The sequence below is a fragment of the Colobus angolensis genome, unplaced genomic scaffold, assembly GCF_000951035.1.
Source record: "Colobus angolensis palliatus isolate OR3802 unplaced genomic scaffold, Cang.pa_1.0 Scaffold129, whole genome shotgun sequence".
Classification (NCBI taxonomy): Eukaryota; Metazoa; Chordata; class Mammalia; order Primates; family Cercopithecidae; genus Colobus; species Colobus angolensis.
This window is the reverse complement of record NW_012114141.1, coordinates 10,921,693-10,935,115: the sequence shown is the minus strand read 5'-3', so window position 1 is coordinate 10,935,115 and position 13,423 is coordinate 10,921,693. Positions and strand designations below refer to the sequence as shown.

General features: G+C 41.8%; 1 protein-coding gene and 1 pseudogene across 6 annotated transcripts in view; one reads left to right on the top strand and one right to left on the bottom strand.

Moving 5' to 3' along the window:
• UBE2E1 (ubiquitin-conjugating enzyme E2E 1) overlaps nucleotides 1-13,423 on the bottom strand; it is an 86,323-nt gene that overhangs the window by 10,461 nt on the left and 62,439 nt on the right. The gene's annotated exons all lie outside the window — the stretch shown is intronic.
• LOC105505800 lies at nucleotides 1,770-11,834 on the top strand (annotated as a pseudogene).

The following is a 13,423-nucleotide window of genomic DNA, read 5'->3' as shown; positions in this document are numbered from 1 at the left end:
AAAAAAAAAAAAAAAATGTAAGTAGAATACATACAAGAAAAAAAGATAACAGTTTTTTTTTCTAATCAAAATAAATATTACTCTGATACAGATTTTAAGAAAAATGAGTCATTTCTACTTTAACACCGTATTTTCTTCTTTCTATAAAGGCTTCTGACTTCATACAGGTATGTAAACGTTAGGAGCAGGGATGACCATGAGCCACAACACTTCTGTCATACAGGAAGCTGTGTCTGTTAACTGATAGGAAACTCTCCACTGAATAAACACAATTAACAAGGACTCACTTCTGACAGCTTTTCCTACAATCCTAGAGACATTTTCTCTCTAATGACCACTGGACAGCGTGGCTACATATCTTATGTGTCAATATTATATTGATAAGTATACAAAGTAAAAAAACTATCAACTGGTAGTAACTTTTGCTTTACACATATATAGTCTTAAACAGCATTTGCACAGTATAAAATGTACTACAAATCACTGGAGGTATTAACAAACCAACTGTCAAAGCCTGTCATTAGGACAGTCTTACTAGAATCTGTTGTGTTCCCTCGATTGACTTAAAATCTTCCAGGATAACTCCACGAAGTAACATTTATGTTTCCTTTTGGTTTTAAAATCATGTTTTTGTGAGTCTTTCCCCATTCCCATTCTCAGTACAGACTTCCTACAGACTACTCTGCTGTTCTTCCATTTCAATGGTCAGAAACCAAATCTGCATTTCAATTGTCAAATGACATTACTGATTTCTTTTAAAGAACATCCTGAAGCAAAGTGAAATTTAGAATATTTTTTGAGTCACAGTCTCACTGTGTCACCCAGGCTGGAGCACTGTGTGATCTCGGCTCACAGTAGCCTTGACTTCCTGGGCTGAAGTAATCCTCCCACCTCACCTCCCTGGTAGCTGGGACTAAAGGCACATGCCACCATGCCCAGCTAATTTTTTTAAAAATTTATTTATTATTATTATTTTTAAGACGGAGTTTCACTCATGTCACCCAGGCTTGAGTGCAGTGGTGCCATCTTGGCTTACTGCAGCCTCTGCCTCCCGGGTTCAAGTGATTCTCCTGCCTCAGCCTCCTGAGTAGCTGGGATTACAGGCATCCACCACCACACCCAGCTAATTTTTGTATTTTTAGTAGAGATGGGGTTTCACCATGTTGGCCAGGCTGGTCTCGAAATCCTGACCTCAGATGATCACCCGCCTCAGCCTCCCAAAGTGCTGGGATTACAGGTATGAGCCACCACGCCCAGCCTCATTTTTACATTTTTTGTAGTGACAGGCTCTCACCAGGTTGCACAGGCTCTTCTCAAATTCTTGGGCTCAAGTGATCCTCCCACCTGGGCCTCCCAAAGTGCTGAGATTCACAGGCATGAGCCACTGTGCCTGGCCAGAATCAATTTTTTAAGGGTATCTTTCTATCAAATGAATTTTTACATTTTTTATTGGGAGAGAGGACCCTTGCCTACAAACACATAAACCATAATTCAGATATATATTCTAGGCATAATTTCAGAAGACTTAGTTATCTGCTATCATACCCTAGAAAAAAGTGAGAGGATGAGAGGCTGGGAAGATAGGAAGATAAGCATGCTAGAAACAGAATTGCGGGCTGCTGGGCGAGCACTGGTAGAGCAGCCAGGCACACAGCACCCACCTGGTGCCCTGTCCTCCGCCGCTGCCCAGGCCTCCCTGGTGCCCACGGACGGGTATCAGAGCACCTCCCCAGATGCTAGGAGAGACGCTGAGTGAAGAGAAGGGAAGGATGGTTAGTCTTATAGCTGGATCACCTACGAAGAGAAGTTCTAAAGCAAGAAGAAAGCATTTCAATTTGGGACACTTATTTGCAGTGGGAAATTGGGAAAAGGACTATCAGACCAGACTTCTGTCCAGTCGGCCTTCATTTCAGTCCTTCCACACTGTTATTCTGGGTTTGTACTGTGCTAGAAAGACAACTGTCTTATACAGGCTGCAGTTGATGAATTTGTAAATACTGGACCTACTAAAATATTTAACACTGAGAAAATTAAGGTAACCTTGGGAAATTCTGAAACAGTCCCTTTTCACTTCTGGGTTGTAGGTGTTCAGGAGAAAGTAAGGCCACTGTGGGAGTTACATGCCAGATGCACAGATGGCATTGTATTTGTAGTGGACTCCGCAGATGTGGAAGGATGGAAGAAACAAACTTCATAAAATAACTAAGATACAGAAAATCAAGCAGTCCCTGTACTTACAGTTGCTAACACCAAGACTTCAGGAACTCATTCTCTCAGGAATTGATTCATTGTTGGCAAGGAGTGAACTGAGCTCATCAAGTCCTTGGCGTTTGCAGCCTACCTGTGCAATCACAGGAGACGGAGTAAAGCAGCAGTCCGCAACTTTTTTGGCACCAGGGGCTGCTTTTGTGGAAGACAATTTTTCCACAGATGGGGGGTGGGGGCTGGGACGGTTTGGGAATGATTCAAGTGCATTGCATTTATTGTGCACTCTATTTCTGTTGCTATTACATTGTGATATAGAATGAAATAATTATACAACTCACCACATAATGTAGAATCAGTGGGGAGCCCCTGAGCTTGTTTTCCTGCAACTAGACAGTCCCATGTGGGGGTGATGGGAGACAGTGACAGATCATGAAGCATTAGATTCTCATAAGGAGCACGCAACCGAGATCCCTCACATGAGCAGTTCACAATGGGGTTTGCGCTCCTATGAGAATCTAATGCCGCTGCTGATCTGATCTGACAGGAGGCGGAGCTCAGGCTGTAATATAAGCAATCAGCAGTGGCTGTAAATACAGATGGAGCTTCAATCAGCTTGCTGGTCTGCCCACCCACTGCTCATCTGTTATGCGCATGGTTCCTAATGGGCCAGGGACCAGTACAGCGTCTGTGGCCCAGGCATTGAGGAACCCTGGACTAAAGGAAGGACTTGAGACAACTACATGATAATAATTAAAAGAAGAAAAATGTTGTGGCAACAGTAAAGAAATGGTGACTATCGCTACCTTTTAATCTGTGGGGGGTAGGTTTTCTCTGGTCTGATTTTGACAAATGCAGAGTGTCTACAGCCTGGTTTGCCTGTCTGCCCTCCTGGGTGCTAGTGAAGCCTTGTTTTGTTGAATAATCAGATGCCCAACTCTGTTGCCTTGTGGAAGATGAGTAAATGCAGTGCTTCTTAAAGTGGTCTCTTCTCCCTATCCCACAAATTTTTTGCTACTAGCATTTGGGGAAGCCAAGGAAGGGTAGGAAATTGACCGGAACACAGTTGTGACATTTCACCTGAAGTTAGTGAAATAAAACTTTAAAGAGTAGGGGGGAAAAAGAGAGACATGCGGACAGCAGCAGGAAGTAAGAATGAAGAAAGGGGCAGGGGCAGGGTAGCAACAGTGCCAGCATATTTCAAAAAAAGGGCAGAGGCTTGGGATCAACTGAATTAGAGACTCAGTTCTACCTATTTAAAAATCTCAAGTAATTCCTGATATTATGTCATAGTACAATGACTAATGTTTCGTAAAAATGAAGAACTGGCACTTGGAGTAAGCTTTATCATCATCCTCAGAAAGCCAGATGTGGCACAGACTGCTTATTAGCTACTGCACGCCTATTCTCCTTTAGTCTGTGTCATGATAAGCTTCTATGTCACTTATATAAAGTACATCATTCATATCACAACCCCCCCCCCAAACACCCATATTTCAATAGTAGCCTTAGAGCAGTGGTTCTCAACTGGAAGTAATTCTGCCTCCTACTCTACCCCCGACATTTGGCAATGCTTGCAGTCATTCTTGAATGTCACAAATGGGAGGAAGGGTGCTAATGGCATCTGGTGGGTAGAGGCTAGGGATGCTGCTGAACATCCTACAATGCACCAGACAGCCCCCACGAAGAATGATCTCAGCCTAAAATGTCAATAGTGCCAAGGTTGAGAAACCCTGCCTTAGAGAAAATTTGCTCAAGGTTAAGCTAGTAAAGGGAAGAGCTTCAATCTGAATCCCAGTTGTTAGACTCCAATGCCCAGTCTTATTTTATTTTTTCTGTGCCTGGTACGCCAAAAAAAGATCAATATACGTAGTTGTTGTTGTTATTACTAAAAGTTAGATTTGCATATACCCTGAATGTTCTATAGACTGATACTCAAAGTGCTGCCTTTGGACAAGCAACATCGGCATCCATGCCCTGGGAGTTTGTTAGAAATGCAGACATCAGACTCTACCTCAGACCCAATCCATGTGCATGTTAACACATGATTCTTATGCACATTAAAGTTTGAGAAGCCAGATATAGAGGATTATTAAGAGCACTGAATACCAACTGTTTTTTTTTTTTTTTTTCCAGCTGTTGCCCAAGCTGGAGTGCAGTGGCTCAATCACAGCTGGCTCAAGTGATCCTTCCATCTCAGCCTCCCGAGTTGCTGGGGCTACAGGTGTGCATCACCACACCTGGCTAATTTTTTATTTTTTTGTAGAGACAGGGTCTTGCTAGGTTACCCAGACTGGTCTTGAACTCCTGGGCTCAAGCAATACTTCTGCTTGGCCTCTGAAAGCACTGACATTACAGTAGTGAGCCCCAGTTCTGATTTTCTAGATTTAAATTACCATTGATATTATTTAGCTCCCTTCTCCCTTGTCTACAACTCTTTGCAGTAACAAATATGCATCAACCCTGGTAATGCCTAGCTTTATTAAGACAAGAAACAAAAACCAAAAACAAAAACCCAAAACTGAATTTACAAAATGCTTATATGAAAAAAAATCCAATTACGTCTATATTCCCTATGACAAACACACTACTAAAAATTCATTCCTGATTTAATCTTCTATTGCTAAGAAATTCATACAGAAGAAGATAAGCTATGAAGGTAGCAATCTACCAGAGATACCGGGTGAAAGCTGCCTTCTCCATGAGATCTACTTGGTACAAGCTTACCCTCAACGTCCCTTCATAAAACAGTAACCATTTGTAACCTAGAAGTGAGTGGCAGAAAGAACTTGAAAAATGAGAAAACCTTACTAAGGGTAACAGGGTAGTGACACGATTTTGTAAGTGCTATTAAAAAGCAGGACGACCACTGCCACAGTCCCAACAACGAAGTTAGAAGGCCTCCTCACATGAGGTGAGGGGAGGAGGAAAGGAAGAGGCTATGGTACTGTGAGGAGTGTACCATTCAGGAAACTAGCCCTTGGAAAGAACTTGCAGACCTAGAGCCAACCTAAAGGGCTCCCCAGAAAAACTAGTACCCACACACAAGAATCCACATATTTGGCTGGGCACAGTGGCTCACGCCTGTAATCCTAGCACTTTGGGAGGCCAAGGCGGGCAGATCACGAGGTCAAGAGATCGAGACCATCCTGGCCAACATAGTGAAACCCCATCTCTACTAAAAATACAAAAATTAGCTGGGTGTGGTGGTGAGCGCCTGTAGTCCCAGCTACTCGGAAGGCTGAGGCAGGAGAATCGCTTGAACCCAGGAGACGGAGGTTGCAGTGAGATGAGATCACACCACTGCACTCCAGCCTGGGCGACAGAGTGAGACTCCATCTCAAAAAAAAAAAGAATTCACATTAGTGGTATCCACTATATCTAGGAAGTTATACTGGGGCATGGTGGGGCTACATAGGGGGTATATCTTCCTAACTATGAGAACGAGACTATCCCAGGCACTTAAGATCTGAAACAGGGTGGCCATTTAATGGCCTATTTCTAACAAAGCCCTCCAAAAATCTTATGATACCAACACGGAGGAAATGGTGCCTACTGTCTTCCTCCAGCATAAAGTAGGTAAACTTTCAAAGGAAGTTTTGACGTAACTTTTTGTGGTGCACAAGGATGATTTGTGGCCTATGGAACCTATAGAGTTCATTTTTAAAATTTGTTCCAAACCAGGAAGAGAACAGATTTGTCTGGGTATTTACACAGAATGCTACAGTCATTTGGATACAATCTTTTGTACATCAGAATTTAAGTCTCTAGAGAGTAGTAATTTCCCACGCACTACAGGGCTTGGCACACTGACAGTTGCCAATATTTAATTAGATGATCAAATATGTACTACTGTTTGGGATTACACAACAGTGTTTCCAAATGAGGTAAAATAAGTAAAACATCACAAAAGCTCAATCTTGCCCAGTCATTCAGTCATACGTTTCACTGTATATGTTGCTGCTCTAGTGACAGTCTAGCACGTCTAGAAATTTACATTCCAATATTGAAAAAAAATTAGATGCACATAGAGTAAGGACACTAGTTTTAAAAGAAAACTACTTCCAAGTAACCTGTAAGTAAAGGGTTAAGATACTCTGGTAGGGATGACAAAAGAAAAGTAGACCTAAAAAAATGTGGACATTAGGGGGTCAGTCTTAACTAGGGATGGCTGAATGAGGAGTTATTAGTACAGTGAGCTAAGGAACCGCACTTTCCCTTCTGGCCTGTCAGGATACTAGTGGGGGTAGGTAGCAAGCAAGTAAAATGACAAAACTAGTTCAATGCCAAGCACCTGAAAGCAGCAGGGGCTGGGGGTACAGCAGTGACTATAATTAAAGTAAGATCAGTATCCCTTGTGTCATGAAAGACATTTTCCTCTGTAGATTAAACATGTAGGTAAGTCAGGATGAAGGTGGATCTGACAATAGGTCTTTTCTGCAGGAATTACACAAACCTGACTTGGAACAATTCTAATCTGCCCTTTCCCCCAAGAAGTTAGAAAAAATGAGTCAGGACAGAATCCAATGCTGTGTGTGTGTGGTGACTACTCCTCTACTCCCACTAAAGAATCCGGGGCTTGGGTATCTGGTATCTGCCTGACGGTCGAGTCCAGATTCTTCAGTTGCAATGCTTATGCTACCGTATATACAACTGCTATTTAAATGAGTAAATACCAACCGGTTGTTAGTCCTGGTTCTTCGGTTCACAGGGCACGACCGACTCTTCTATTGGGATGATTAACTATACTGTGGGTAGGTGAGAGTCAGCTGGGGGAAAAGCAGGGCATCTTGTTCAAACTTTTTGAGGGGAGAACGTATTGTTAACTAAACCTCTACCCTCCACACATTTAGTGCTGATCCCCAAAAGCAACAGTGTCACAAAGAAAGTTTTTTTTAAACGGATACCAAGATTCTCTTAAAGGAGCTTATCAGGTTTTACTCAATTCTAAGAAAAGATTCTGGCACACATCTTTGATAATGAAATTAATTTTAGCTAAAGGTTTCCCATTCCACTCACACTCAGCCCCTATGCAGCTTCCACACTGCAACTGCTGCCAATATCAAACTCCAGGTAGGACAGTCAGGGGGCTGCCAGGTCAGTGGGAAGCATGGGAAGTGACACAGGTATAACGTTCAAGAAACAGACTTCAATAACTTGCTACAAAGCAGAGTTGTGTGAACTGTCTTGCATAGTGATTTTCTGGTCACTGTGTGATGTGAATCTATGATTATTTTATTGTTTGGCAAAGTCTTTATCTGGTAATAATATTTTCAGTTTTTTATTGCCCACTTTTGCTTTCAAAAGTGTTCTAACTTGCATATTATATGGTTACCCTATTTATGAAGGAATCAGAACACCTCCCTGCACTGGTCAATCAGCCTGAAACTCTCTTGTCTCTTTTTTTTTGAGACAGAGTCTCGCTCTGTTGCCCAGGCTGGAGTGCAGTCGTGCCATCTCAGCTCACTGCAACCTCCACCTCCCAGGTTCAAGTGATTCTCCTGCCTCAGCCTCCTGAGAAGCTGGGATTACAGGCACACGCCACCATGCCTGGCTAATTTTTGTATTTTTAGTAGAGACGGGGTGTCACCATGTTGGTCAGGCTGGTCTCGAACTCCTGACCTCATGATCTGCCCACCTCAGCCTCCCCACAGTGCTGGGATTACAGGCGTGAGCCACCGTGCCCAACTGCCTAATTCTGACAATTTTGCTGCTGCTTCAACCTCCACCTGCACCCTCCAAGGACTATAGGTCCAGCTCCCTGTATCTTCCCTCAGTACAGAGCTCATGTGAATTTGGAGGATAAAAATGGCTTCAGCTGAAGGTAGCATTTACACCATCAGGGAAAAATTAGGCAGTTCTCCCAAGACCCTTTCAAGGAAGCCCCATGAAGTCAAAACTATTTTCATAGATCTAAAACATGACTTACCGTTTTTACTCCCATTTTCTCACATTTGTACTGTGAGATTTTCCTGAATCTACACCAGGTGTGAGAGGGCCACAGACTGAATGCAGAAGCAGATATGAAAATCTACCTGTCTGCTAATAAGTCAGACATTAAAGTCATTTGCAAATATGTGAACTAGTACCACTCTTTCAGTTATTTATTTATTTATTTTTTTTATAGAGTCCCGCTCTGTTGCCCAGGCTGGAGTGCAGTGGTGTGATCTCAGCTCACTGCAACCTCCACCTCCCAGGTTCAAGCAATTCTCCTGCCTCAGCCTCCTGAGTAGCTAGGACTATAGGCATGCACCACCACACCCGATTAATTTTTGCATTTTTAGTAGAGACGGGGTGTCACTGTGTTAGCCAGGATGGTCTCGATCTCCTGACCTCGTGATCACCTGCCTTGGCCTCCCAAAGTGCTGGGATTACTGGCATGAGCCACTGCGCCCAGCCTAGGCTGTTTAATTTTGAAAAACAGTTTTCATTTACAATATTATTTATATTAATATTTTTTATTTTAAAATCAATTATAGATTTTTAAATAATTCTGTTTTAATTTTGAATATGGTAAAAATCCTTAACTGTTAACCATATAATCAAAAGCTGCTGGGGTCTGAAATAAATTTTAGGTGCGTAATGGGGTCCTGAAACCAAAGAGTTTGAGAACCACTGGGCAGATTATTTTTAAATTATTTTGGTGCAACTGGCTAACCATTAAAATAAGTGCTCGATTCTTACTCCCAGACGTTAAAAAACAAAAGTTAAACTAATAATTTTAAATAGGAACTAAGAATTTTAAATAGCGAACAGTTTTATAGTTTTGGAAATGAGAGAAGCCACTTGAACTCCTGAGCTCACTGACAAAAACTACAGCAGAAGCTGTCAGTGCCTCACCAACACATCCCTTAGGATTCTGGTATGCTGTGGTCAAGTTCTAGCTACCCCTATCTATCTGCGCCTCTGTGCTTAAAGTTGCTCTGCCCGTAGCAACAGGCAGGAGGACAGGTAAATTAACTCCCTGTGGCAGTTTTACAACACTATCCACAGATTGTTTGAAACTGCTCAAAGAGGTAGAGTCTAATTCCCCTCCCTCTGAATATGGGCTTGTGATATTTAGGTCTAAAGTGATGTAAGTGTGACTTCACAACTGGCTCCTTTTTTAAAAAAAAGAGCTATGGTCCCTTCTGCCCCCCAACTCATCCTGCAGCTGTCTGTCTCTCCCTTTCTATGTGCCTTGGAAACTCTAAACATCACATAAGAAGCCTAGTACTGCAGAGAGACCATGTGGAGAGACCACATCAAGAATGAGAATTAGCCAAGAAGCCCAAGGTTGTTCCAGCCCTCAGCTATGTGAGCCTTCCCAGCCCAGGTGGAAGACTAGACATGTGAGTGAGAAAGCCTTCAGACGACTCCAGTCCTAGCCCCTGTAACTGCATTAGAAAGCTGCAGTAGGAACCAGCCCCAAACTCTGTATCTATGAAAGATTAATATAATAATAAACGGTGGTTGTTGTTTATTTTGTTATGTAGCAATAAATAACTGGAACACTCCCCCCAAGAGCAGACTTCAACAAATAACTGATAATTTGGGTGGGATCATTCTCAGGCAAGTGTTCTGCCCAATTTCCCAGTTTCCGCAGAGGCAATTTTCCCTGTGGGGGCTGGCTTAATAAGACCCTTTTTTTTTTTTTTTTTTGAGACAGGATCTCACTATATTGCCTGGGCAGGTCTCGAACTCCTGAGCTGAAGCGATCCCTGCCTGCCTCAGCCTCCCAAAGTGCTGGGATTATAGGCATGAGCCACTGAGCCCAGATGAGACATCTTTTATTGACTATCTTTTCTTCCTTAGCTTCCCTTTGTTCTTTGTACCTGGAAATAAACTACTTGTATTTGAACTCTCATCTCAAGAGTCACACAGGGGTGAGGGGGCAGGCGGGAGTGTGGGAATGACCAAAACCGAGACATCACTGAAGTTCAAACACACACACACACACAAAGGAAAAGACCAACAGATCTGACTACATAAAAATTGAAAATCCTTTCAAGAAAAAAAAAAGATACCATAAAGTTTATAAAAAGGTGAGCGGGGGAGGCATTTTTAGTTCATGACTAAGGGTTAATATCTTGACTAATTTAAATAATAACAATGGATAAAGTACACAGGCAGTTCTCAAAAGTGGAAAATAAACACATGGCAAATAAACAGATTCACAATCTTACTTAGACTCAAAGAAATACAAGTTAAACACTGGTACTTTTACCTATCAGAATGGCAAAAATTTCCAGTAAACACTTTGATATAGAAATTCTGCTTCTTGGAACTTACCCTAAGGAAATAACTGGACATGTGCATGTGACTGGTAGAAGGATATTTTGGAGACTCTTATATATGATGAAAAAAATTTGGAATGAGCTAACTGACTGACAGGAGATAGGTTCACTGGAGTACAACCATATGATGGTATACTGTGCAGCTCGTAAATAAGATGAGGTATACATACTGAACAAGGAGAGAAATCCACAAGGACTGAAAGCAGCAAGTTCCACAACAGTACGCAAAACAAACATTTTTGTAAGATATAAATATACCCAAACTTAATAGTGGTTGTACTTGCAGGATGAGATGCAGGCGATTTTCTCCTTCAAACAGATTCCAATGATTGAGATTTAAAAAAAAAAACAACTGTGTTTACTTCCCAATTTCTATTCTGAAGGACAAAATAAAGGCAGAAGAGATGGAATCTAATCTGCCTATTAATATAGAAAGTAATAAGAGAAAGTAAAAGTGGCCGGGCGCGGTGACTCACAGCTGTAATCCCAGCACTTTGGGAGACTGAGGCAGGCGGATCACAAGGTCAGGAGATTGAGTCCAGCCTGGCCAATATAGTGAAACCCCGTCTCTAATAAAAATACAAAAATTAGCCGGGTGTGTTAGCGGGCGCCTGTAGTCCCAGCTACTCAGGAGGCTGAGGCAGGAGAACAGCTTGAACCCGGGAGGCGGGGGTTGCAGTGAGCGAGATTGTGTCACTGCACTCCAGCCTAGGCGACAGAGGGAGACTCCGTATCAAAAAAATAAATAAATAAAAATAAAAAATAAAAGTAACTATGGTCACCCTAGGGTAAGTAGCGTTTCTGACTAGAAGGTCAATGCTTTAAGGACTTGCAGAGGTGGGGGGGATACTGAGTCTGGGCTACCAATATTCTTACTCCAGCCATTGGAACCTGTGTTTCATTTAAGCCCAGTTTTCACAGTTATTTTTACAACAAAGTTGCTTAGGAACTGAGGGGAGATCTTCTGACTCACTCCTGCTTCATTCCAAACATGTTTTCAATAGTGACCCACTGATATGCCACATCTTTGAGTAAAAAAATACCTAGAACACTCATTCATAGGAAATATTTATGACCGCTGCCATTCCCATCTATAGCCCAGGGAAAATCACCAGGGACTACATGCAAGGGGTTCGGGTCTCCTGGGGCTCTGTGGGTCACACTGAAGGACAGATTTTTGGCCCTATGATAAAAGCTTCCACTGACATTTTATTGGAAAATTTGGAAATACTCAGACTAACTGGACACTATCTCACTGTTGTGCCTTCTCTGCTCCCTCCTCTATTCAATTCAGGTGCTCTTTCCTACCCTCCTCCTCCTCCTATGCTCTCAGACACGGGACTGAGATACTGAGCCTCCAAGAGACTACAGTAAAACCTGCATCAGTATAAGTGAAAGGACTCAAGTTTACTCCAACAGCAGGATGCAAATCGGCTTTCGAAATGAGACAGGGGGACCAGAGAGCCCACACAGGAGAAACTTCCACCAAAAGAGGGTGCTCTTTCTCCCTTCTTGAATGTAGAAATACCAACTGTTAGCTAAGATAACTATTTGTCAATTTATCTAAACAGTCAAAACACATGGAAGACTTGAAATGGGTGAATTTAATTGTGTGTAAATTACATCTCAACAAAGTTGATGATAATTTATCCAAATATAAGCAAAATAAAGTTTGAACTCAATTCTCCACAATTTATTACATACAGGTTTGTTCTGACCTACTATTTGTACATCTAAAATATCACTCCAAGAACCAACACAAATCAAAGACAGAAAAGTACCCTAACACTTGCAGAGAAATATATAATTTTCAAAGTTCCTTCGTAAACTTTGACTTCTTTTGATCTTTGCCCAGAATCTTTGAACAGGAAAGGTAACATTTATCCATTTTAAAGATGAGGAAAATAAAATAAATAAAATATTAAAAAGACAATAAGAAAGTAATACAAAATAAATAAATATATTAAAAAAAGAGGAAAAAAAAAAGATGAGGAGAAGGATTCAGGATTAAGTGTTTTGTTTGTACAAAGTCAGAAAGCCTAGAAGTCAGTCCTGGCTAATGGCAATCCAGGTTTTCTTAAGGTGGTATTTTTTTTACTACACCCATGAAGCTTAAAATAAAGTTACATGTCTTTGGACTCAACACAAAAGTTGTTTAATCACATTTACTGGTCTGCTTTTCCTACCTTATTATTTCACTTCTCTTTCACATTTGGATGGAAGCTGCGATTAAATAAGAGCAAGAAAATCTTGTGATCTGCCAAAAGGTGTTATTAAAATTTCTTAATACCAAAAATTAAATCACTTTATTTGCAGAAATGAATTAGGTGAAAATAAACACATACCACACAGAGTACTTAGTGTGGAGGACAGGGATTTCGATAATAATGTGACAACTCCAAAAATGCAGAGAATCCCCCACCTTAATGAAAACCAAAGACATTTTGGGGAAACAAGCATCAGTTCAATTACAGTCCAAATGTTATGCCCCTAAGCTGCAAAGAGAACAAGAAAGATTCACAATTCTTTCTTTCCCCCTAGAGCTAAAAAAAGCAGGTATAGAACATGAGACCTACTTTCTCCAGCTCAGAAGTTAGGTTGGTCCCAGGCATAGTCCAGGAATTCAGATCCACTTCACTCTATCCCATTCTAGTTCACAGTGGCACTGGGAGGTCCAGCAGTCATTAGAATGACCTGCACTGAAATGTGAGGTCAACCCCTGCCTGAGGATACAATATCACCCACTGCTCAATGCTCTGTGAAGCTGAGGCCTCTGCAACTTCTTTGTTCCCTCCCTCTCCACTGCAGGATCCACAACTCAGAACTACCAGGAAATAACAGGGTCAGGAGGTGAGGAGAGCTATTTACTGCACTTGGGGGAATCACTGGCTTCTTTCTTGGCCCCAGCTGGCGTGGAGAGACAAGAGGAAGGCTGTTTATAT